The following is a 23,861-nucleotide window of genomic DNA, read 5'->3' on the forward strand; positions in this document are numbered from 1 at the left end:
TACATTGTTACTAAACCGGTTCCAGTTTGAAACTAGAACAATAGAACTTAGTGCATGTTCTGCAGCCTTTTCTTTTATATAGGTTTTTCAATGTGGAACTAGACCTAAAACAATTACATTCCTAGTACAGTACAGTATTGATATAAAATTTAAATTGGCGTACATCATCGTTCTATTTGTTGCTGAATTTAAAACATGTTTAGCACTGTGTTTTAAATACATAGAACAGGACAAATACTCAGACTGGATATACTGGGGCAACATAATGTTTGAGACAGTAACGCTTAAGACATGGCATGAGTTTTAAACCTGAATTTTGAGCTAAAACGAACACCCGTTCAAACTGCTGATATTTTCAGTTTTACATTATAGAACTATCAACCACTCCCGAACTTGTCCTCAGGTTGTTACTTGACTCGAAATCATTTTCCCCAATCTATCGAACCTGAGTGTATATGCTGAATACCCTTTTATATTCAAAACAGTTCCAAATGCATTTCAAATAAAACAACAAAGAGAATGACCAGTTGAACAGTTCCAAATAATAAATCAAAAGGCTCTGCTGGGACTGATTGTTTACGTTTAAATTCCTCTTTGAAATTTCCATATAAAATACTACACTGCTGAACATACCCTAAGAATTTCGATTGATATAAAACAATAATGCACACCCGTGATAAAAACCAATCAGTGCTTTCTCTTGGTCAGATGGCATTATTTTTGGGTTGACTATCAATAATCGCAATAGATTATCTCGCTTTTTGAAAACAAATCAAAAGTAAAACTGTTCTAACATAACTCAGTCTCCTCACCCAGCAAAATCTCCAACTAACCCCCGTCTTTCTATAGACGCAAATCCAGTTTACTCCGCCCGTGATTTAGAAATAATTACAGAAGCATGTTCTCAGATGCCTTGGTGATAAAAAATGTACTACATATATCTGTAATATGAATCAAATGTGCCAATCATGCCCGTCGTGTGCGTTTGGCAGGGCTGACTTCCGCCAAAGGAGCCAACCTTAGCGGGGCGCTGCAATTTTGATCTGCTTAATAAGTGGAATAGTCATAAAAAATTCAGTATAAGTGTCCCACCATCTAGTAAGGGAACGCTTCAGATTCTCCGGGCGATGTTTGTACGCGGGGCATGCTTAAAGATCATGTGGACCACAATAAGCAGCATTTTCAATTCAAGAGTCATCCTATCAAATCTCTGTACACTTATCACAACACTGAGCCTTAGTGCTACAAAGGTTCATTTGTTTGTATTTAGTTCAATACATTACATGGTAATAATAGACCTTTCTCGTCAAAAATTTTTATATGCAGAACAGCTTCCGTTTTCATCGCTGGATCAATTCTGAATACTGTCACGTTAATTTGGTGTCTCTAACTATTGAAAAAATCAAAAATTCTTCGAGCTGCCCATTTTACTCTGTATTCCCCTGTCCTATTTTACCTCGATTCTCCATACTTTTTCACCATTTGGATGAATTTCGAGTGGGGAATATGAAATAAAGTTACGGCGGGTAGCCTATAACATAGTTCCAGTAGCCTGCCGCTAGCCGGCAGCTGTTTTAATCTGGCTATTCGCCGTTTCGTTTACTGGGTATGAACTCCAAGAGTTCATTCCAATTTGTCAAAAACATTGTTTTGACGTAGATGAACCCCAAAACAGTGTTGCAGAATATACCGATTTATCGATATTTAAACCGATTTTTAATTTCAATTCCAATAAAGTTACTAAAAATACCGACTTCTTTTTTCTTACCAAAAAATCACGATTTTCATATAATAAGATCAACTAATAAAACATATGGGCCTTTTTAGAAAATGTCTTCACCTTTCCACATCAAATCATCCGGAAATTGATTCAGAAATCTGCCAGGTTACTATCAAAATTTCAAATGAAGCTCAACAACCGATTCTGAAATTGATTGAGCTCGGTAGGTTTGATTACATAACATTAGAATGATCTATAATTTAAACCCAAAAAATTGCAGGTAACTTTTGGTTAGCATACATCTTCACACCGATAAATACCTATTTTTTATTCAGAACTATACCGATATTAGATTTGTTCCAGTACCAGTAGAAAGTGGAAGTACTCCGGAGCAAACAGAGAGAAAATCGTTCCTATGTTCTCTTCTCTTTTTTCTGCTTCCGTTAGCAAACCGGAGTAAAAAGGAAGTATTTTTTGCTTCTGTTTGCTCCGGAGCAACTTCTGTGTACTAGAGCAAACCTATTATACAAACCATCTGACAACGCTGCTCTAAAGTGAAAAGTGCTCTTAAAACATCGATGACATCTTTTTTGTTTTTTCTGTTTTCTCTACCTATCTGATGTGTTTCATCCTGTCAAGGAATTCAAAAACATCAGCTGTCTCCCGTTTCCAGAGAGTTCGCCGACCAGTTTTGCTTTCAAACTGAAGAGAAAACTACAGTTTAACTTCACCAGGCACAATCATCAGAATGAGATGCAGGAAAATATTAACCCAGAATGGTTTCATTTTACCGTCCAGTTGGAGATTCATTTCACAAATGATAATCGTGTATGTCGAAAAGGTTTTGTGCGGATCTGCGAATTCGGTTTTTGTGGAATAATTCGACCAAGGGCTATGATGTAGCAGCGGTCAGAGTAGGTCCAATCATACGGCTTCATCCCACCCCGAAAGCAGATGAGCGCTGGGGAATGTTTTCAGCCACCTGGAGGAGGAAGTTCAGCGCGGAAGAAATGTTACCAGACTTCACCGATCTGGTATCTGGACTTTTTTGATGATCTCATAGAGATTGTGTGTGCAGATGGGCGGTTAAAGTTCTGGGAGGGAAAGATTTGTAACTTTAAGGTAAATTGTTTGGAGTCATTTGTTTTTTATTACAACTATTGACGGACGTTTAATTGCAGGATATATATGAAGCCGAAAACACCCACAACAATGGGGTAACTAACATAAACCTCGCCGGTGACGGAGTTGAGTGAACGAATCGATTTTCTGAGACTGGAAACGTACACGTAAGGTTGTCAGATCGATTGGGGATTTACGTCTGTATATGGGCGAAGTAAGTTCTATGTTTCAAGCAATTTTTTAAGCTCACCTAGGGCGCAGACAGATTTTACTTGTTCTTTTAAAATACTGTATATTCTAAGTCATTTAATTTTCAGTCTGTAATGAGTATGTCATCAAGTGCCTTAATTCTTATTCTTTTTAGCTCACGTACGCAGCGGTTCGGCAGGAAGCATTTCAGCAATCCGCCGGATCAAATCCGTCCACAGCTTTCCCAGCTCAACATCACGCATCCGAGGAGGAGCTTCGATGTATCCTAGAGTTTCACCAGCAGGGTTACCGGTGACATGTTTGGAAGTGGCGGGCGGTACAGTCATGACTGGCAGCCAGGGCCACACTGTTAACGTGTTCCGGCTCGATAGCCACCTATTGCAGTTCACCCTAAACGGCCATTGCGGTCCTATTACATGTATTTTCATAGACCAGTGGCAGGCTGAGATGGGCGCATCTGGTTGCCAGGATGGTGTGCTATATGTGAGGGACTTGATACGGGGTATGTCAGCCAAATTTACGGTATGGCCTAAATCTACATAATTAAATTGATTGGTTATTTATAGGTGCCTGTATGTACAAAATTGAAGCCCATGACGACTCAATCGTCGCACTTGCCTGTTCCCCGAGTTACGCAATATCGCTCGGACTGAACGAATGAATACGGTTCTGTGACTACGGAAATCAAATGAAAATCGTTCGTTTCCCTCTTGTTGTGTCGGAAAAGTGGTTCGGTCGGGGAAATCGTAATCGACCAGCTAACGAAAACAAATGTACAGCAGCTTCTGAACGAAGCCATTGCTAGCACGAGTTTTTGATTTGGAAGGATAGTTGCTGAGGACCATTCTTATAATAGTATAAAAATTCTAACCTCAAAAACACAACAATAAAATGTATTTCTTTCAGAGTTTATCATATCCATTACATGATCAAATGCGCTGATTGGTAAGGCTTTGGATTCGGCTATATTCCATCATCATTGAAGCTAGATCATAGAATCATGTTAATTTGACAGGCTGCAAGTGTTATTAGTAGCACAAACAGCTAGCAGCCCAGCTAGTATTGTTCTTTCTGCTTGCAACCAACCTGGTTATATTGATGTCAATGCTAAATTCGCTGTTGCAGCTGTATGGTCGCTATACTGTCCCATGTGTTATGGGATTCGCTATTAACATGGGACAATTATGCTTAGAGCACCAGATTCTAAAAGCGACCAATTTTGGCCAATCACTGGAGGCAAAATCACGCGTAACAATTAATAATAAATTAAATTGTTGCTGAGTAATTTTTGTTGTACATGAATAAAACATACCGATTGCCTCGTTACCTATGCTGCCGTGATCCGCATAGCAGTCCCATTTGGGTTTCCTATGCAGATGGGACAGTTATGCGTATCACGGCAGTATGGCTAAATAACCATTAGAAAGGTTATGAGCTTATGTTGTCGCATTTTATAATCATTTATACTACGCAACAATTAATAATAAGTTACATTATTGCTGAGTATTTTTTTGTTGTACATGAATAAAACATACCGATTTCCTCGTTACCTATGGCTAAATAACCATTAAAAAGGTTATGAGTGTATTGTTGTATTTATAATCATTGATACTACTTTCAAGTGATCGATTTTAAAGATACGTTTGCAAAAAAACACCGAAGCACAGTGAGTTGGTGTTAATGCTCTATCTTTGATCCTAGTGCTGCAGGATTTGGCCAACATTTATACTATTTTTATTCAATCAACTTCAAGGAAAATGTATCACGTGAACGCTATATATATGGACTTCTAGATTTGGTAATTGTTCCGAATCACACTCGACCTGGCCTTGGGTACAAGATATTTGCTTGATCTCCCACGAGCATGGTCCTGCCGGAGTGTTTGCCTCGCCCGATACCGGGGCAGCCTGTCCTAGCGAGGCTGCCTCTTGTGAATCGGAACCGCTAAACATTCCGATGAGGGCATGTCCAACGGTGTTACCGACGGAGCCGATCGCTACACTACCAGCAGTAGCTGCGATTTGAGTAATTAATCCAAAGGCCTGGTTGGGAGCCACCATTGGTGCAGCGACAGCAGAGTGTGACGCAGACGACTGTACCATCGGCTAACTCGATTCCGGCGAGGTGGAGCAGCTGCAACTGGTGCGGACCTATGTTGCGATGTATATAATTTCAAGGATTACCAGAGATTACCAATTACCAGAGATCATCAAAATGTTTTGTGGCTAACGTTGTAATTCAGCAAAAAAATCAAAACAAGTTAAATTGATCGCAACAAATAAAATCGCTTTCTTCAACGAATCGTGGACAAGAAAAAAACAAATGCCAAATTTAACGGAACATTGCCCAATGACGTCAAATAAAAATGAAAGCCTAGCGAGCTTGTTAATACAAGATATTCGCATTTAAGAGTAAACCAAATCAAGTTTCTCATACTGTGGTCGAATAAAAAAAATCCAAGTCTATGTAAACAAGCTCTGCGAAATGTCAAAAAAATGAGGTTACACATTTTCATCCAATGTTCTACAGCGAGAGGTTCATTTTAGTTTGTTTACATTGTTAATGAATTTTGTACTGCGATTCACCAAAGAGAATAGTGAAAGAGACGCAGAGTGAAAATCAGTCAAAACGGCAACACTCTCTTTACGATGATTTCAAGACTAGAATTTGGCAACCGTTTCCAAAGGCAGCACTTTAAAGGACTCCTATTATATTTTGAAAACAAACCTTTTGTCGATCGTTGAATTTGTATATCAAACGATGTGCATTTCGAAACAAAGAGATTAAATAATTCTAAAACTTGTTTTTACTCATACATAGACTCTAGAATGCACCTTACAATCACGATTGCACTAAATTCTGACGAAAATTCAAATTTTTTTTGATAGATTTACAATACTTATCTCCTCCAACTCAGGCATGAGTAATGTTTATTTACATTGCACGATTGGTCTGCTCAATAAGGTATTTTTGGCTTCACACTATTCGTCTCTTTTCCTATTCTCTTTGCGATTCACCACTTCATTTACCGCGTTGCCAAGAACTTAAGTGAAAATATTCAAAGCAGTGCTGCCCAAACGCACATTTTAAGTCCCACCATTCTTGCTGAGGTGAAAAAAATATTCAACATTCTTGCATATTTCAAACTTTAAAAAATCCTTAAAAAATCATGATAGCTCTTAAAAATCTCATTTTTACGGAAATGTTCTTATCAATGTGTAATCTTTCGATTAAAAATAAGAAAAACAGGTGTTAGGTCGGACGAGAAAGGTCTATTGCCGAACAAGCAGACGAATCTTGTCGAACTAGACGTAATTGAGACAAAACAGTCTCATCAAAGATCACCCAGTACCTTCTCTCGTTGGAGCAATGGTTCCCTGAAATCGCCAACCAGTAAATTTACGCAAGATAAGCTCGAACCGGGGACTACACCGTCAATCTCAACTTTATGGAGCGGGCATGTAGACGCGGTAGTTTTTCATAAAATACTTGTCGCTACTTATGACATTTTGCTTCTTTAAATAGAATATCAGTATCAATATCGCGGCTGAATATCAGATATGAAAAAACGAGTCAGGAGATAGTAAAACAACAATGAATTCTGCCTGAAATAATTGCCAGATATGAATTTTTTTCGTGGATTTTTCAATTTTATAGATTTTCAATAGATTACTTTTACGACTATATAAAGACCATGCGAACAATTGCGTACTTTATGAACCATATCACCGTATCATGTAAATGGCAACCATGGAATTGCATTGCTTTGTGAACTATTTCACGTTCATGAATGGATAATCATGACCTAGAAACTATGAAACAGAAATGTGGCAGGAATCCATGAATAAAATTTCGAATTTTCTTTCTTTTTTTTTTCTTCTTTTCACGATTGTTTTGATTTTTTAATTTAGCAAAGCAATTTAATTTTGCTTCACAACTACCTAAGCCAGATCATGTTCAGGATGATGAACTACACTAGTTTACAAAATAAAAATAAAAACTGAATTTCAACAATTGAACAGTACAAAAAAAAATAGTTTTCGAGTTGCAGTAAAAAAATGAATATCATCTTTAAAATAAAAAGTACGTTCAATAAATCCAAATATCTTCGGTTGTAGTGCATCGATATGAAATCTTATTATGTTGCTATGCCCTTTCTGTCTTTTGAACATTTTTTATCTTGTCTTTAATTCAACATAATAATATTTCATGTCGAAGATAATTGAATTTTACTAAACGTACTTTTTATTTTGTTTTGAAATTCATTTTTTGACTGTAATTTGAAAACTGTGATTTTTTTCCACTTCATTTTCGGATCCAGCACACGATTTTACATTGTAAAAAGCCATCAGCTTATTGGGTTCAGAAATGCTGTAAACCGGTGTTATTAATCATACTCGTACAGTGGAATCACAAATAATATTACTAAATCCATGATAAAACCAAAATTTGGTTTATAGATGCAGTTCATAAAGCTTTGAACTAGCTCACTGATAGACCTAACCTAAGAGAAGAGTCGTAAAGACAACAACCATCCATCGTTGCCAGATTCCATGTTTTTCACAATTGCTGAAAATAATTGTACCTCAAATATCGACCCTCTTTGAAGAATTCACAATACTAAAAATTGAGTTTTAGGTTTATTCGTGTCTCTCTTAACAATACACGTAGTTATATCGTCATTCAGGGTATTTATTCAATTTGCTTGAAATGTTCATGTGTATGAAAAGTAGCCAAAATAAATTCAGCAGCACTGTTTTTCATCCCTTTTGAAAATATTATGAACGCTCTTGGCTGATAAAACAACCAATCAGAAGCTGGTTCAAGGAGGTTAGGACTGGATCAAATTGGCTACGTGATTGTCTTCTCTTCTCTTAGAGAAAAACGAATAATATAGCCGATAAATAACAAATATTTTCTTAAATAAAAGCATTATGCAGGCGTTACTGAAGAAAAATTGATCACAATCACAAAAATAATTATTTTTGTTCATGGTCCTGTTTTCGTAAAGTAAACACGTAATTGTTTCAGATCTCGAATTTGGCAACATATTTTCTATTGTGTAATAAAGTATTGTAGCGACTCAAACATACATTGTATGAATCTTGAGACAGCAAACTGAAAATTTCCCAACGACCATAAAAAGTGATCGACGCTCATTAGCAATACCTTGTTTTCTAGGTTGTTGTTGGAAATTGATGAAAAACTTAATTAACGAATCTTGATGTAGGCAGAACCCTCTATGTTCTGGCGAGCGATATAGAATACGAGACCGGATTGTTTATAATTAGATTTTTTATCATATTTTATCAGTACTATTACTCACAAAAGGTTATAAAAAACTTATTATTCACTCGTTTCATTAAACCGCCCGGAAATCTGTCTAAGACGGGTTGATTTTCTGCTACTGTATGTGAACGGTTATAAAGTTTTTATGGTATCGCTTTGTGGGAACACATGGAGAAGCTATTCTTCTAGATTCCCCCTGTTTTACCAAGGCTAGTTTTTTTTATCTATTTGTACGAGAAAGTAACGGATAACCTATATCAGATGCGATCATATGGATGCTACTGTGATTCCCGTGTTCATATAATTAAGTGATGATGGGAGTAGCGCCAAACAAAGTTGATTCCATCTACAATCATATTATACCATAAACACCCACACAATCTTGTCAAAACTCAGTGGCAAGCTGCTCGCCTCTTGAACGATTAAGTCATTGAAAACAATAGGGGAGACTGAGGAGACTTGATCCCCTTTTTTATTTTTCAGTCCAACTCCGTGGAATGATAAAAAACTATGTATTTTTTTGTAGTTTTATATTGTTTCTAGGGATGACTAATAATCATAAAAAAATTACATGGAAATATTATACTGGACATGAGCTACGAGCATTTCTGGAAAACAACAAAAAAATGGAAAATTCTTAGATTACTGGAGACTCGATCCCTAATTTGGGGACACTTGATTCCTTTATGAAAACGTGTTTAAAAGAGCATGTAGGGTAATAAGCCTATTTTTGCCCTGTTTCTACTATCATCCTACCCATCTGAAGCCTTTGGTTAGAGCTAGAGATGGGCGAAACAGTTCACTTCGCAGAACCATTCCCGACTGAACAGTTCTGTAAAAAGAACTAGTTCAGATGAACCGTTCTTCCGTTCAGCTGATATTTTACTTGTATCTAGCGAATGTCTCTCAAAACATTCGATTCTTGGAGAGGAACCAAACAGATGGTGCCCAAACTATTATACCCCTGTATGCTTAACAAGTTCATCAAGGGTAGCGATTTCTTCATGATGTATAACTAGAGAAATAGAGAATGTGATGAGTCGTTCTTCGCCGGTTCCATTCTCGGAGAGCACAGAGAGCGGTTTGTGGGACGGCAAGTCGGTTCATTTTCATTCGTTCACCTAAAAATCGGTCCGAGAAATTCGCCAAACGGCTTTGGGTCAGGTTCAGTTCATTCGCTTTGAAGAGAATTGTGAACTACCGTTCTTTTAAAAAGAACTTCCGTTCGCTCATTCTCTTCGAAGAACCAGTTCACTTGAACCGTTCGCGAACGAATGGCCCATCTCTAGTTAGAGCAGCATCTCCTATCTTTGCTCAACGCATTGACTCAAATGGTATTGCGATAATGGGGGTACTCGATTAGAGATTTTGCTGCGCTCAAACAGAAGATTTTCACCATTCTCAAAACAATTTTGTTATTATATTGGCTCTTAATAAGAGACGAATGACCTTAACGTTAAAACCTCTATAATCGAAACAAAAAAATGGACCTTAATAACAAATCAAAGAAGCTGATATAATAAAATTATTGTAGTAATGATGTGGTACCCTTCTTAATAGGACAAAAACGGATACATTACCCCATTCAATTTTATTAAGTGGATTGTAGTATTGATTAAATTGTTATGATTAGGTATTGTTATTTTTGTTACTACATATTACGCATCTCTCACCTGATTGTTTTACGAATTCCCCAAATCTCCGTTCAATTATTTGAAAGCTGTCTTTATTATGGTTGAGGAACGTCAAATGTGGGATGAATGGTTGCTGCGTATACTGTAGTAAACAATTACAGTTATGTTTCTTTACGATGAAGCGTTCATTTTTGACATTTTTTTTTATGACAACAATGACTTCAATTGTTCTGGTGTGAATTTGGTTATTTTCAGTGGTGTGTATGACGTATGGCGAAGGGGATCAAATCTCCACGAATTTGAAGGGATCAAGTGAACCCATAGCATCTATTTCAGCAAATTTTAGTAAAAATATAGTTGAACAAAAGAATCAGCTCAATCATAACGTATTCATATAATTGACATTCTCCTGTAATTCTGTATGCAAAAGTAGAGTATGTAGTGGGTGATTTTATCAATTTTATAAAAGTTTGAAAATTTGAAAAATAATCTTCTTCAGTTCTTCTGAGACTTTTTTTTAAATCGGTAAAAATTCGGTTACACAAAAGTCCAATTTCTTTTTTCTGTGTTAATGAAATTTATGTTTAGATAAAACTACGCAACTTTATAGTATATTCGATTAATGTATTCTGATCCGCCTTTGAGTTACCATGATGGGATCAAGTCTACCCGGGGATCAAGTCTCCTCAGTCTCCCCTACCAATCGAGGCTAGAGGGATTGGATTAGCAACTATCTTACTAGCGTAAACGTTCCAGGTTGGAAAACGAAAACAAACATCTAAAATGTCATGTGACCTCCCATTAATTCGCAGTTTCAATATCGTTTAAAACAATTTACTCAACCCTAACAATGAAAAGTCATAGTGAAAGATTTAGAAGTGCAATATAGACCCTTTTCAACTGTGCCGTAATTAGAAAATTGTGTGGCTGTTTCCTAGTAAGTTCGCTACCTGTACGGCATTTTATGTAGAAGTTGTGTCAATATTATTTAAGACCATTAAGCAACTGATTCAGCAACCACGAACAGTCGGAAAAGGTACACGGAAACATGAAAAACGGTGCAGCCAATAATTACGCACATGGGATTATTGGGCTAGAAAGGATTAAACTTTAAGTGGGCGTAAAGGATTGAACTTAACTAATTCCATACCGGAGGTACTCCACACTTATTGGTAATGTAGGAACCGAACCGCCAATTAGCATAACTGCTACTAATCGAAGTAAATGATCTCGCAAGACATAAGTCTCAAAATGATGTCTATCTCGAATGGGGCATTTCATGAGTAATACCGAGTCTGATGCGGTAAAAACCCATTGCGCGTGTTCTGAAGAGTGTGAGTTTGGACCCAAAATCACAACGATTTATCATCCGGTTTAATAACTACCGACCACCGTGTTTTGTCTGCTACCAACCACTACAAAGCCGTGCACGTGAAGGTTGTGGTGGATTTTGTCCGGGAAGATAGCAATATAGGGTAGGCATTGAAGCTATGCCGGCCAAGCGATGCGAGGTGATTTGGATCGAAAGCGACTGTTCTAGCCGCGGTGCTGCGTGTCATAAAAGAGAAATAAAATAAGTGTTCCGTTCTTGTTCTTGTTTCAGATTGGGGGATTTTTCCTCATCCGGCTTTGTTTATTTAAATATAGAAGAATCTAATCCAAGGTTACATGGTTTAAAGAATGAGAGACTGGTTGTTGTAGTTCTGTACACCTTGTATCATTCTATAGCAAACAGACAATTTTTATTGATGGCAATAACTGAATATGGACTAGAGAAAAACGTTTTATAAATGGAAGCTGTTACTAATTCATTTTAATTGCGGTTACCCCATACCGATCAAATCTGTAGAATATTATTTGTTGATGAAATCGCAAAAACTTACAAACAGTTCCCTATTGTTTTTATTGATAATCTGTCCAGCAAAGTTCCTAAAAATCGTCAAACACAGGTTCCGTAATGGACGCCTGTTGATGGATTGAATGTATGTCGGCCAACGTTGTACCAACGCATGTCCCTGGCTATGGTCCACTAGAAGGATAATAATAGTCTATTATCTTTCTCCAGACAAAACCAGCATAAAGACCGTGTGGCATCCGGCGGGTTAAAGTATCTCAGCCAAGAATTGGTCCCCTGGCTTCCAGCTCCCATGTCGTAAGAGGCGACTAACAACAGGAGTTCTTATGTTAAAATGTTTCTTTGCCGAGGACTGTATAGATGGCTAGGCTAAAATATACCAGTCGCGCACGAAGTTTTGTGGATCACCCTTGCTGTGTTGAGCGAATCTCTGACACGCAAATCGTGGGATTGAAATGATACTAATATCCATTTCGGAATACGCGATAGGCGATTATAATCCAACGTGTTTGGTATCTTCTAGTTTACGTACAATAAGTGTTGATGATGAAATGTGTACTGCTGTGATCGAGTATAGTTAGAGTAACACAAATTAATGCTCAGTATAAGCATACAACTATGCATCTAAGCCGCCTTGTGCAGGAAGGATAAGCTTCCATAGCTTTGGTTCAAGAACCATATTTCCATAAAGGAGACATCTATGTTGGAAAGCTACTTAACTCCGCCTTCATAGCTTTTCAAAATGTCATGAGAAATCCACGTAAAATGCCTCTTGCATGTATACTTACAAATAACGCTGTTGACGCATGTTATTTATCGGATCGCACAACTCGAAATATTTGAGCTGTCACAGTCAACATGGTTATTGATAACATAAACAGGAAATTCGTCTATTGTTCGGTATATTTGCTATATCGTCGCCCTTGTACTATCTTATTACAAACGCCATTTAGAACTTTTCGAGAAACACGATTTTTAAAGTTTGAGATTGAATATCTTCAAATTTATAAATGTTAGACACTTTTTGTAATAGGCAATCGATGCTTCTATCTTTTCTGTAGTAATCTCTCGCTTTATGAGAATATCGGTTGACTATATTGACAGTTTTTGCTAAAAATGTAAACAAAAGTCGCTCGCATAAGTGTCATAAGTATGTATTGATAATAAAATATGTATGATGTGTCACAAATGTGCACAGAAGATTTCATATAAAAAAGAATCATAACTGAATCGTAATATTATGCGTTACAGATCATAATGCCCAATGTTATGCTTTTCCATACGGTAGCAGCAATATCAGGTTACAAAATGATGGTACTGGAAAAAAAAGTTTTCACAATTTAGAGACAAAATATATCAAACAATATTATTGTTGGCATGCGACTGGGCGAAAAAAATATGCTTCTTGCATAATCCATCATTACATTTCGGCATACTTTCCAAAACTAGTGGAAATCTCAAATGGAAATTTGTTCAATAATCTTGTTAGCACAAGCCAACAATTCGCAGAAAAAAAAACTATGATAGGAAAAAATTCCTCCCAAGACAAGAACCTAGAAAATGATTATGGTTGATCTGCACAGGAATTACGTATGTCATCAGAGACATCTGTTGGCTTGCTATAAGCTTTTTGGCTTATAGCAAGCCAACAAACTAGGATTGTTGTCTATTTTTTGTTGTAGCAAGATAGTACAATTCAAGAAATCGGCGCTTGTCGTAATCGTGTATCTCAGTAACTCAGCAGAATTTAAAAATTCTGAAAGCGTCACATTGTAGATATTTTAAAATTCAGTAATATTGCATTTCTAACTCAGTTCACCTCAAAATGGCGTTTGTCATAAGATAGCACAACAACGACGATATAATGAATTATCACCTTCTTATGATTTCAAAAGTGTAGCTTACATGACTGAAAATTTTAATCGACCATAATTTAGGAGATTTTTTTTAAATTTAGTGCCATGTTGGATATGACAGACACAGTATGGTAGGGAATGATGGACATATTTTTACATGAGGACAAAGTAGAATTCTGCTAAATTGCATACCCTTGGGCTATTTTTCATTATGCTATCATTGTGATGTACCGACAGAAAACAAAATTTATTGATCGAGAAGCGTCTCACTCAGCCCTTGTCCTATGTTTATCATTACCAACACCGAAGGTCCATCTTACTCATGTCGGGTGTCGGTCTTTCCCGTCCCAGTTTTGAAATGACGATTTTATGCCTTTTTTCATAACCATTTTAAACATTTTTCTGTTTTAAATTGCATTAGTATCAGTTACTATATTAATGGAATATGATCTCAAATCACGGTTTTCAAACAATTTGCGAGCAATGCATCAACGGATAAGTCGAATTTGCTATTTAACCTTAAAATGTCCGTCTTAGGCACAGTTCTTCTACTAAATGCAGGAAGTCGCCCAACTGTTGGGAGAAAAGAGGTGTTAGATGTAACTCTCTGCGGTGACGGTATTGCGCATGAGTTGTGAATCTGGCTCGTATAAAACGAAAATGCCCTTCGATCCTCTGAGCGAATTGATTGGAAAAGCCTCTGCACAAATGTCTCAAATCTCAACGAGGCTAGTCGATTAAATAAGCAACTTTCGAAATCGAAAGTCTTTCATGTTAGTTCGATTAGAACTGCTAATGGTGAATACTCGTCTGACGAAGACGTAGTACTCAACTGTCTTTTTGACACAGACTTTTCAGTCTGTATGGAGCCATTACCATCACAACTGCCACTGATTTGTTTTCAGGTAATGTGATTCGAGATTGGCAAACCAATTCAGTTATTGATTTTTGATAAGGAGTACATATTTTAATTCCATATATAAAAAATACTTGTGAGTGTGTTCATTGCGCTTATTTATTTTTATGTGATTCATGTCCACAGCTAACTCACTCTATTTGCTTGCATATTTTTAGGATCATCGTGCTTCATTAGTTCTGTGCAGCGCATTCATTTAGTTATTTTCGATTCAAATTCAATTTTGATTTCAAATTGAATTTTGTTTCTATGCTGGCTCTGAGAGGAATTAACGAGCAAAAATGCATCAAACAAGGATTACGCAGTTCACTTATGCTCTAAAATTTAAAACATGCCACATTCTGCCGTCATGTATAGCAAATAAATGCTTTTGTTCGTGAATTAATTTTTACTTCCTTGGAACTGAAGGTTTTCGACTCTGTGTGAAGCTTTACTAAGCTTGGAAGTGAATGAATGAAGGAAGCGTTTAAACTGAATGCTGGCTTCGGTAAATGCACACTAAAAAGACAACTTCTACAATAAATATTCCTTTGTAAATTTGGTAATTAATAATTATACATTCCTCTAAGTCGCTCAACAGCAGATTTTTTTTTAAAGAATCGCAACATTTTTAAAAAGATACGTTGCTCACTCACTCTTTTTCAAGAGTCAATTCTTTTGATCGATTTGCGATTCACTCGCCTATCGCTAGTCTGATTCTTGGGCGTTTGTTCTTAGCATTGTGACAAAAGAAGAGATCAAGGAAGCGATTGAAAGTTTTGCTTCGTATAAATCTCTGAGTTCTACTTCAAAGTGGATGCGAACACTTCAAGCATATTTTGGAAAAAGTTCTTATTTATAGTCTTACAACAGAATACATTCCATTGGCACGGCGGGAAATAATTGTGAAATTCATTCCCAGAGGTGGCTGCATGACTTGTGAGGAGACACAGACTTAGACTTAGACTTTCGAGATGTTGGCTTGGACGAGCACTCGCTGGAAGCAGTACAACATGCATATCAGCGTGGACAGTCTACTACCCTGAATGTCTGTGGATGCCCTCAAGGTGGTGTGCTGTCACTACTTTTATGGAGCCTTATCGCCGATGGCTTGTTGAGGAAACTTAATGAGGTTGGATTTCCGATACATGGCCGATGATTATCATATAATGGTCACCGGAATTTACATTACAACCTTTTTGATTTAATTCAGCAAGCCTTATGTGTTGTCGAACAATGATATCTTCATTTTGAACTATTAGATAATCTAAATAAAACATCAGTGGTACTTTTCACGAAACGAAGGATTACACGTACGAAACGAAGGATTACACGTGGAGCTCATCCGTTGCGGTTCATTGGCTCTGAAATTATTGTCGCAGATCAATTTAAGCACGGTAGAACAATTCTTGACTCAAAACTAAATTCGTCAATTCACATCGATTTCAAAACCAAGAGAGCTTGCACCGCCTTCGGCCAACCTAGACATGTTTTCGGCAAATCTTGGAGACTCAACCCCAAGTTCATTCAGTGGATTTATACAACAATTGTTTATTTATTTATTTATTGATTGATTTTTCATCTAACCTACATGGTCTACACGAAATATAGAATGAGAAAAAGCCAATTTGGAGTTAGTCCATCGAACACCCTCCAAATGCTCGTAAAAACCTCATTATCTTTTCACATATCCACAAAAATATTGCACATTAAATTACACTGTGTCGAACTTAATAATACATCTAAAAAATCTAAATCACATCTTATGCTCTAAGTTAGCCGTCTAAGCCTACTTTTAAAAACATCACATGATACAGAAACGCCAAAACATACATACACATTATTAAAGACGCCAACATCGCATTTATGGGTTCATTTTATCCATAATCAGTACTTTGATAGTCAAGTCCTAAAAAATCCCACGATCTTAACCCTCCGGCGCTTATGGCCCACTGAACGAGCAGCGTGCACTCAGTACATTAGCACTACTTCCGGAAGGTTAAACTTTTACATTAATCTGAGAAAGTATATTTGGGGCAACTATTTCACCAGTTAGAACTTTTCCCACAAAAAAGCTCTGGATATATTTCGCCTTTTTGAAAGAGGGTCCATGTCAAGCAGACGACAGTGTTCAATGTATGGTGGCAGCGCTATTGCGTTGCGTCATGGCAGGGTTTTAAGAGAATATCGGAGAAACCTAGCTTGTATAGATTTAATCCTGTTCATTCAGATATTCGTGTATGGGCACCAAATGATAGCTGAAGCTTCCAGGATGGAGCGTACAAGAAAGAAATACAGTGCTCTCAGGCAGTATGGATCAGTAAACTCTTTGGCTATTCTAATGATAAAATCAAGGTTCCGGTTGGCTTTCGCAATCATGTGGGAATAGTGATCTCACCAAGATCCTTGACAACTGACACTCTTACCAGTAGTATCCCTGAGATAGTATAACACCACAAAATTGGGTTTTTTTTCTGCGCGTGGATAATATTACGTGGATAATGCACTGATAGTCAATCAATTTCGAGTGTACCAGTTACAAAATTCATCTAGTTGTCGCTGTAGCTCAATGCAGTGCAATTCAGATCGCACGATATGAAGTACTTTAAGGTCATCTGCATAGATAAGTTTGCATCCTGGTGAAAGGACATTACAAACGTCATTGAAGAACAAGGAGAACAGCAGGGGTCCTAGATTGCTACCCTGGGGCACACCTAATAAATTTATGAAGTTATGTGACTGGACATTTCCTAGTTTGACATTGACATTGTTAGACCATTACAGGAATGCGGGTGCTTGTGTGGTGGTAGAACAGAGAAATTACGACAATCCCATCAAAGTTGCACTATAGACTATAGCTATAGACTTGATCAACAGGGTTCATTATTTCTTCAGGAGTGATTTATCCAGGCTGTTTATTTTTTTGTGATATGGTTTCTGATTTTCCATGTTTCTACCCTTTTCTTTCATTTTCCCTGATGGGAAGAGATCAGGAAAGTGACGAGAGGACACGACAAGGCAAAAACCTCAGAATAACATGGTACCAATCGTGCCAAAATACTCTGCTTCCTATTTCCCACAAAAGACGGCCAACGTTGTACCAACGCAAGTCCCTAATTGGATGATCTTTAAACATCGCTTTCTTAAGAAGTATCTATTTGTGCTAAAAGTCGTCCAACGGACATGCTTCAATAGGGCCTAAGTAGCATTAAGTGCCTCTTTTTGTTTACTTTCTCTTTCGATTATTACGGTGTTACAGTAAAACTTTTCACAAATTTTCTAATACATGATGAATGACGACGATATTGATTAGCATACTATGGAAAATGTTAAGTGATAAACATTAAATACATAGTTAAAAGAAAAAGTAAACAAAGAAAATCTGTCATTGTTACTTAGGTCCTATTGAAATTTTTTCCAGTTACAGTTTACATATGAATGCGATTTCGAAAGGTGAGTACAAGTGGCATAACTGTGTAGACTATAGTAATTAATGAGAAGCAAAACGAAGGCGCGAAAATTCGACTCAAAACACACAGAACGTTAAGTGGCTTCGCACGAGTGCATCCGGTCGCCCAAAAAAAAACGGTAAAATGTGTCGAAAATGCGGAAACCTGCGCGGTTATGCAGAACAAGGTCAGCTGATATACGACGTTAGTACAGTGACGACCTGTTCTTTATCGCTTCCGAATGCATGTAAATGTAAACCTACAAGATCAACAATATTGCCGAAGTAATTTGTTTGGTTAATTGGTCCATATATTTTTAAGCTATAGTCAGTATTTAGCTTTTAAAGAATTGCTTCTTTTTAATTTTTTGTGAGCTGATAAATTATTAAAATAAATTGATGAACTGATAAAGCTTGTATCTTAAGGGAGTCCTTTACTCTCGAGGCCAGAAATTGAACTGAACTGGAATAAATTGCAAAGTATTAACTGACTAGATTCTGCTTTTTTATTTTTTTTTATTTTGAAGTTAGGGTAACTAATTACTATGCCCTAATTAATCTTAGCGCCTCCGTTATTCCCACCCATTTGGACAGATTAGTTAGAGCAGTGTCTGCTATCTCTATTCAACACATTAGCTTAAATGGTAGGATGAATAAGGGTGCGTTGTACTCCACTTTTCACTAAAACGCGAGTATTTTACATTTTCCAGGCAAGATTTTTCATTGTATTACTTCTTAGGAATGAAGCAAAGATGTTAAAACTAGAGGTGTGCGCCGATGCATTATTAATCGGCGGCGGCGTAAGCGACATTTTTGGCCGGCGGCGGCGGCGTTGACGGCGTCACGCCGTTGGACCCTATCGGCGGCGGCGCGCCGGCGTGTGTCGGCGTGACGAATATTGACGCCTAGGTAACTAAAAAAAATTCTTAACAGTACAATTCCTTTCCCAAATTTTCGGTTGCTATTGTAACAGACTTCAAAGCACATACAAACAAACGTTACAGTTTGAAGAAAATCTAAAAAATCATCGCCCACGATGTACTAGCGACATCTGTTGAACATTGCACAAAATGTAATTCTCGCAACCATATCAATTTTTTTTCGACTGATGCTCCAATAGTGACCACTCTGCTTGCCAAATGCAAGATAATAAATGAAAGGTGGAACTATTTTTACAGTTGTAAAATTTGAAGAACGAAATAGAAAAATTGGCGATGTCGCATACTACGACTTCGCATGAAATAATGATTGCAATGGACAAATTTGAAGAATGCAGAGTAACGACTGTATTTCAATGACCCATAATAATTATTTATTGTTCTATATTTGAGAAATTAAGCAACGGTAAAACAGTTTTTGTTATGTTTGAGGAAATTAATTGTTGTTGTCGTTTCATTGTTTTTTGTTTCTATTTAGTCATCTTTACCGTTAGCCCGGGGACAATTGACAGCTCCCATATATTGAATTCATAAGTAAATTTTGGGGTGATTTGGTGATGTCGTGGCGGCTCGAATGGAGCAAAATTTGAAAAAGGCGCATCCCATTTATTATTTTCCATATCTGTGGAAAATAATCAATTTAAGCTTTTCTACCATTTCTACCATTTCTTTTTGCTGCTAGAATTCTAATAAAACACAAATTCTATTCAAAACGAATGGTTAAGTTTGGTGGTGATGTACTTTCATTGGCCAAAATATTTTTCATTTACATTTCTCGAGATAAAAAGCACCAATGATTTAACGGTTTCAAAATTCACACAACAAGAAAACCAAAACATGTTTAGGAGGGAAGAGAGCCGGTTGTTAAAAACAACGACTTCCAGCTAAATATATAATAAGATTTATGTAACTTTGCTGACGGTTTTCAGTTAGGGATAAATTTATTCTCTAATAATAGTTATCTTTATTCACATTTTGGAATAAGCTTTTTCTAAATGTTGTTCTAGCCGCATTGACGGCGTTCATAACACGCGTAACGAAACACGCTTTTCTCTTGAAACTTTTTCGTTTCGTTGTTCGTGGTACTCATACAGAGAAGGCATACTAGCGCCACCATCAAATCGGTGGTGCATATATGAAACAAGAACTATCTGTCAAGTTGTCCCTGGGTTGTTTACCGTCGCTCTTTTAGAATCCCGCAGATATCAGGAACCCTAACACGCATTACTGCGCAGAAATGTCACTTTTTAAACCTTTCAAGGTAGACACATTACTTCATTTTCCAGGCTGGTGTTTACTTTTACTTCTTGTAAGTACAAAATCGCCAATGATAAGGAATACGATTCCCTGGCACTACATTTTCTTACAACGTATGGTCTGCTTCTATCTTGAGTGCAAAGTATGCTCGATTTGCTGGAATATTACAGATCTACACCCTGACGAAACCTAAATATACAGTTACTATCAATCATAATCATTCCACGACTTGACGTGTTAGCTCCTGTTAGGTTGAAACTGATCACTAAACAAGTCTGATTGAAAATGGTCTGAGCGTTCTCTAGTTTTTGTAGCACCTGCACCCCGCCAATTTCTTCAGCAGTGCCGAGGACCAACGAATTCTAATCCATTGCATACATTCGATACACCGAATTAATTAAATTACTAACGTCCTGTTATGTGCTTACTCACCGATAGGCATCGTGTTGTAACTTAAGAAATGGTTGTGAACAACTCCCACCTTGGGCACTTCGACAAGAATGAATTTCACATTTCCGGCCCATATTGTTTGTTTTGGTTTGCATGAGATTAAAAAGACCGTAACGTTTTCGGGTGGGTGCGGAAACTAAGTAACGCAATTAGCTCTGTGTCAAAATCTCACTGACGCCACCGATTTGTAATTGAAATCGACCGTTTTTTCTACGAGTCATGAAAATTCATCTCGTGTTACGTCTTATTTTTCTGTGATACCGGGCTGGTGCAACTGACACTGAAAATCTTTCTTGAGTGGGGCTAGATCACACGATGAATAATTTATGAGACCAGAAAACTTACCCTCTGCATCGCCACATCTGTGCACCAGCGTCGCGAAAAGTCAAGATCACTCTGTCCAACTATTCTTCGGTAAAAAAAATTTAAAATAGGTGACGATTCAATCAATTATAAATAAGCCTCGTATTGAAAATAAATTTTGTGTTTTCACAAAACTAGTTCACGTAAAAAAAGACATTATATTCATAACTCGATGAAACATTGATTTGTATTAACTTTATTGACTAAAACAGTCAAGAATTGAACGACGTGCAACGGTTTTCGTAAATTCTCGTCGTGTTATCGTGATATTTTAGTCTTAAGCTTACCGTTGGATTTTTTACACAGAGTCACGTGTCTTATAGTTTTCTAAATTATTTCACGGACATGAATTGTGGCTAGGTAATGTATTTTGCTCAGCGCAGTTTCATTTAATTACGAACATTTCTCTGAATTTTAACAAAGGAATAACAGGGTTACAGGTCCTAGTAATGTCTTGGTATCTAATGCTCGTGCCTATGAGACTGGTTGCTAGCAGTTGTACACAATAGCTCACATAGAAATTTCAAAACTAAAAAGCAGAGCGAATAATCCATGAATGATAGTCTAAGTTCCTTGTAATTGTTTACGTAAGTATATTAAGATTATGTGGAAAATTAATTACTTCATGAATTACATCATGAACAGTTTCACGAACTCGACTGGTGAATCGTGTGTAGCATATTAGGAAATAAGAATCGGTTAAAAAATCAATGAATAATACACTGCGTTCCAGTGAAATTGATTACGTGCAAACATTAGGATCAGGCACATAATCGTAAATTTCAGGCTCATATATCTTGAAAGAGGAAGTTTTTTTTTTAATTTGTGGACCATTTCACGCACACGAATGGTGAATTTAAACTTATATGCTCACAATCATAACCAGTTGACGAAGCAAGAATGTATCTTTGAATTATATAACGAGTGTCGTGTAATAGTTTTCGAGAAAATATCAAGATTATTTTGATTTTGTAATCCAATTGACGACCACTAATACCAAATAATGATCAAGATGTGATAAATCATCAATCAGTTAACGTCGTATATTCGGTCCATGGACAATGTTCCTAGATTTGTGGATAAAATTATGAGTCAACAGTTTTAGAGTTCGCGAATTGTCGGCGCGGGAAAAATGCATCGGCGGCGCGCCGCCAACGGTAGATCGGCGTCGGCGTACGTTAAAAATTACCGGCGGCGGCGGCGTGGCTCGGCGGCGCACAGGGTAGTTAAAACCTATTTAAGCGCAATCCAGTGATAGTTAGCCAAGTGATCAATGAAATAGTGTGACATCCTGACTAATGAGATGAATAAAATATGGTCTACCCTACATGTTTTGGATTTCAAATTTTAATTTTGTAGACCAGAAATAAATACATTATAACGTCATAGATGTTGAAGCAGTTTCAACAATTAGCCACTGTAGTTATATAATGTTTTGATAACAACTTCATGTAAAATGCCCAACTTTAAAAAATAGTATCATAAAATTCGGTACTAATTGTTTGGAGACTTTCGCAAATATTGCTCTAAATTTCAATGATCAAACGAGATAAAAAGTTTAACTGGTAGATAAAGACAGGGCATGACTGTATGGCAATATAAACTCGTAGCCATGTAACTAACAAGTTAAAGACTGATAAATATTAGCTACGAGGATAATTAAATTACCCCATTTTACGGATAAGCTGTCAGGGCAAAAACAGAAAGGAATAGTTTTTAATTGATTACACAAACGTGATAATTAAAACGACAACTGCCATTAAGTGTGTTCGAGTTACTGTGTCATAAAGCACCAAATAATAAATGGCAGCCACAAAATTGCCCATTTCACGTGAGTATATAATTTTATGTATTGCTATTAGAATGGCCTAATTTTATAGTAAATAAATCCTTCCAACAGGTAAATTTTTTAACTAAATATAAGCTATTTGATACCAATGTTTGACGATAAGGATACTCGCTAGAACTCTAAGGATTCATATTAAAGTAGCAAAATGAAAAGTGTCTTAATCTACCTACCAGTGTGGTGAGACCGTTGTTATAACAATTGCACTCTGTAGAATTTAAATGCAATAAAGTTTGCATTTTTAAAATAGTCAATCCAGTTTGTGTTATGCGCTTCAAATTAAATACAAATATTTCACACCACACCAATGAAAATATTTATTTTAAAATTTATAATTTATTTATTTTTTTTATAATTTATCATTTTATAATAATTTTATAATTATTTTTATAATATGCTTTGATTTTAAGAAAAATGATACCTTTTAAATTTGAGTTTAAAAATTCCCAAAAATGGAAATGAGCAAGTTGTGTACGATTTGTGTAACATTTTGGCAACAGCTATCTAAAACATAATGAGTTCCAACCACACTCGTAAAAATTGCTCGTTGCTTACCAATAGGACTAGCTAGACACGATAAAAAATCAAATCATCAAAAATACAATTTCTAACCTTTATCTTCCATCATAATGTTATCCCTTAAAATCACTTATTTATCTTATATCTCGTTTTACTATCGATGCTACCAACAGTATTAGTATTCAAAATATCCAAAGTACAATAAAATGAGTTACCCAAAAAATCTCAGAAATTATTTACTCATATATGTCACCAACTATGAAAGATCTATAAAAGTGCGAACATGGTTATTCGCCGCTGCGCTGTTGCATCAGAACAAGGGAATTATTATTATCATACCCTCTTGAGAAGGAAACACCAATTGTGCTGAGATATTTTTTTGAAATATACTATCAGTTGAGCTCTTTCGAATGTTAAAAGAAGCAATCAGTATTATTTGCTCCATTTTGAGATATCGGT

The 23,861-nt window shown here is 36.6% G+C and overlaps 1 protein-coding gene and 1 long non-coding RNA gene across 2 annotated transcripts in view; one reads left to right on the top strand and one right to left on the bottom strand.

Annotated features, from left to right (window-relative positions):
* Positions 1–23,861, bottom strand: part of LOC131684066 (putative metabolite transport protein HI_1104) — a 78,879-nt gene that overhangs the window by 45,462 nt on the left and 9,556 nt on the right. The window lies entirely within an intron of this gene.
* Positions 2,627–3,717, top strand: LOC131684067 (uncharacterized). Its single transcript, XR_009304604.1, has 3 exons — positions 2,627–2,842; positions 2,902–3,554; positions 3,619–3,717. It is a non-coding gene; the product is annotated as an uncharacterized LOC131684067 (long non-coding RNA).

Source organism: Topomyia yanbarensis, chromosome 2 (assembly GCF_030247195.1).
Source record: "Topomyia yanbarensis strain Yona2022 chromosome 2, ASM3024719v1, whole genome shotgun sequence".
Lineage (NCBI taxonomy): Eukaryota > Metazoa > Arthropoda > Insecta > Diptera > Culicidae > Topomyia > Topomyia yanbarensis.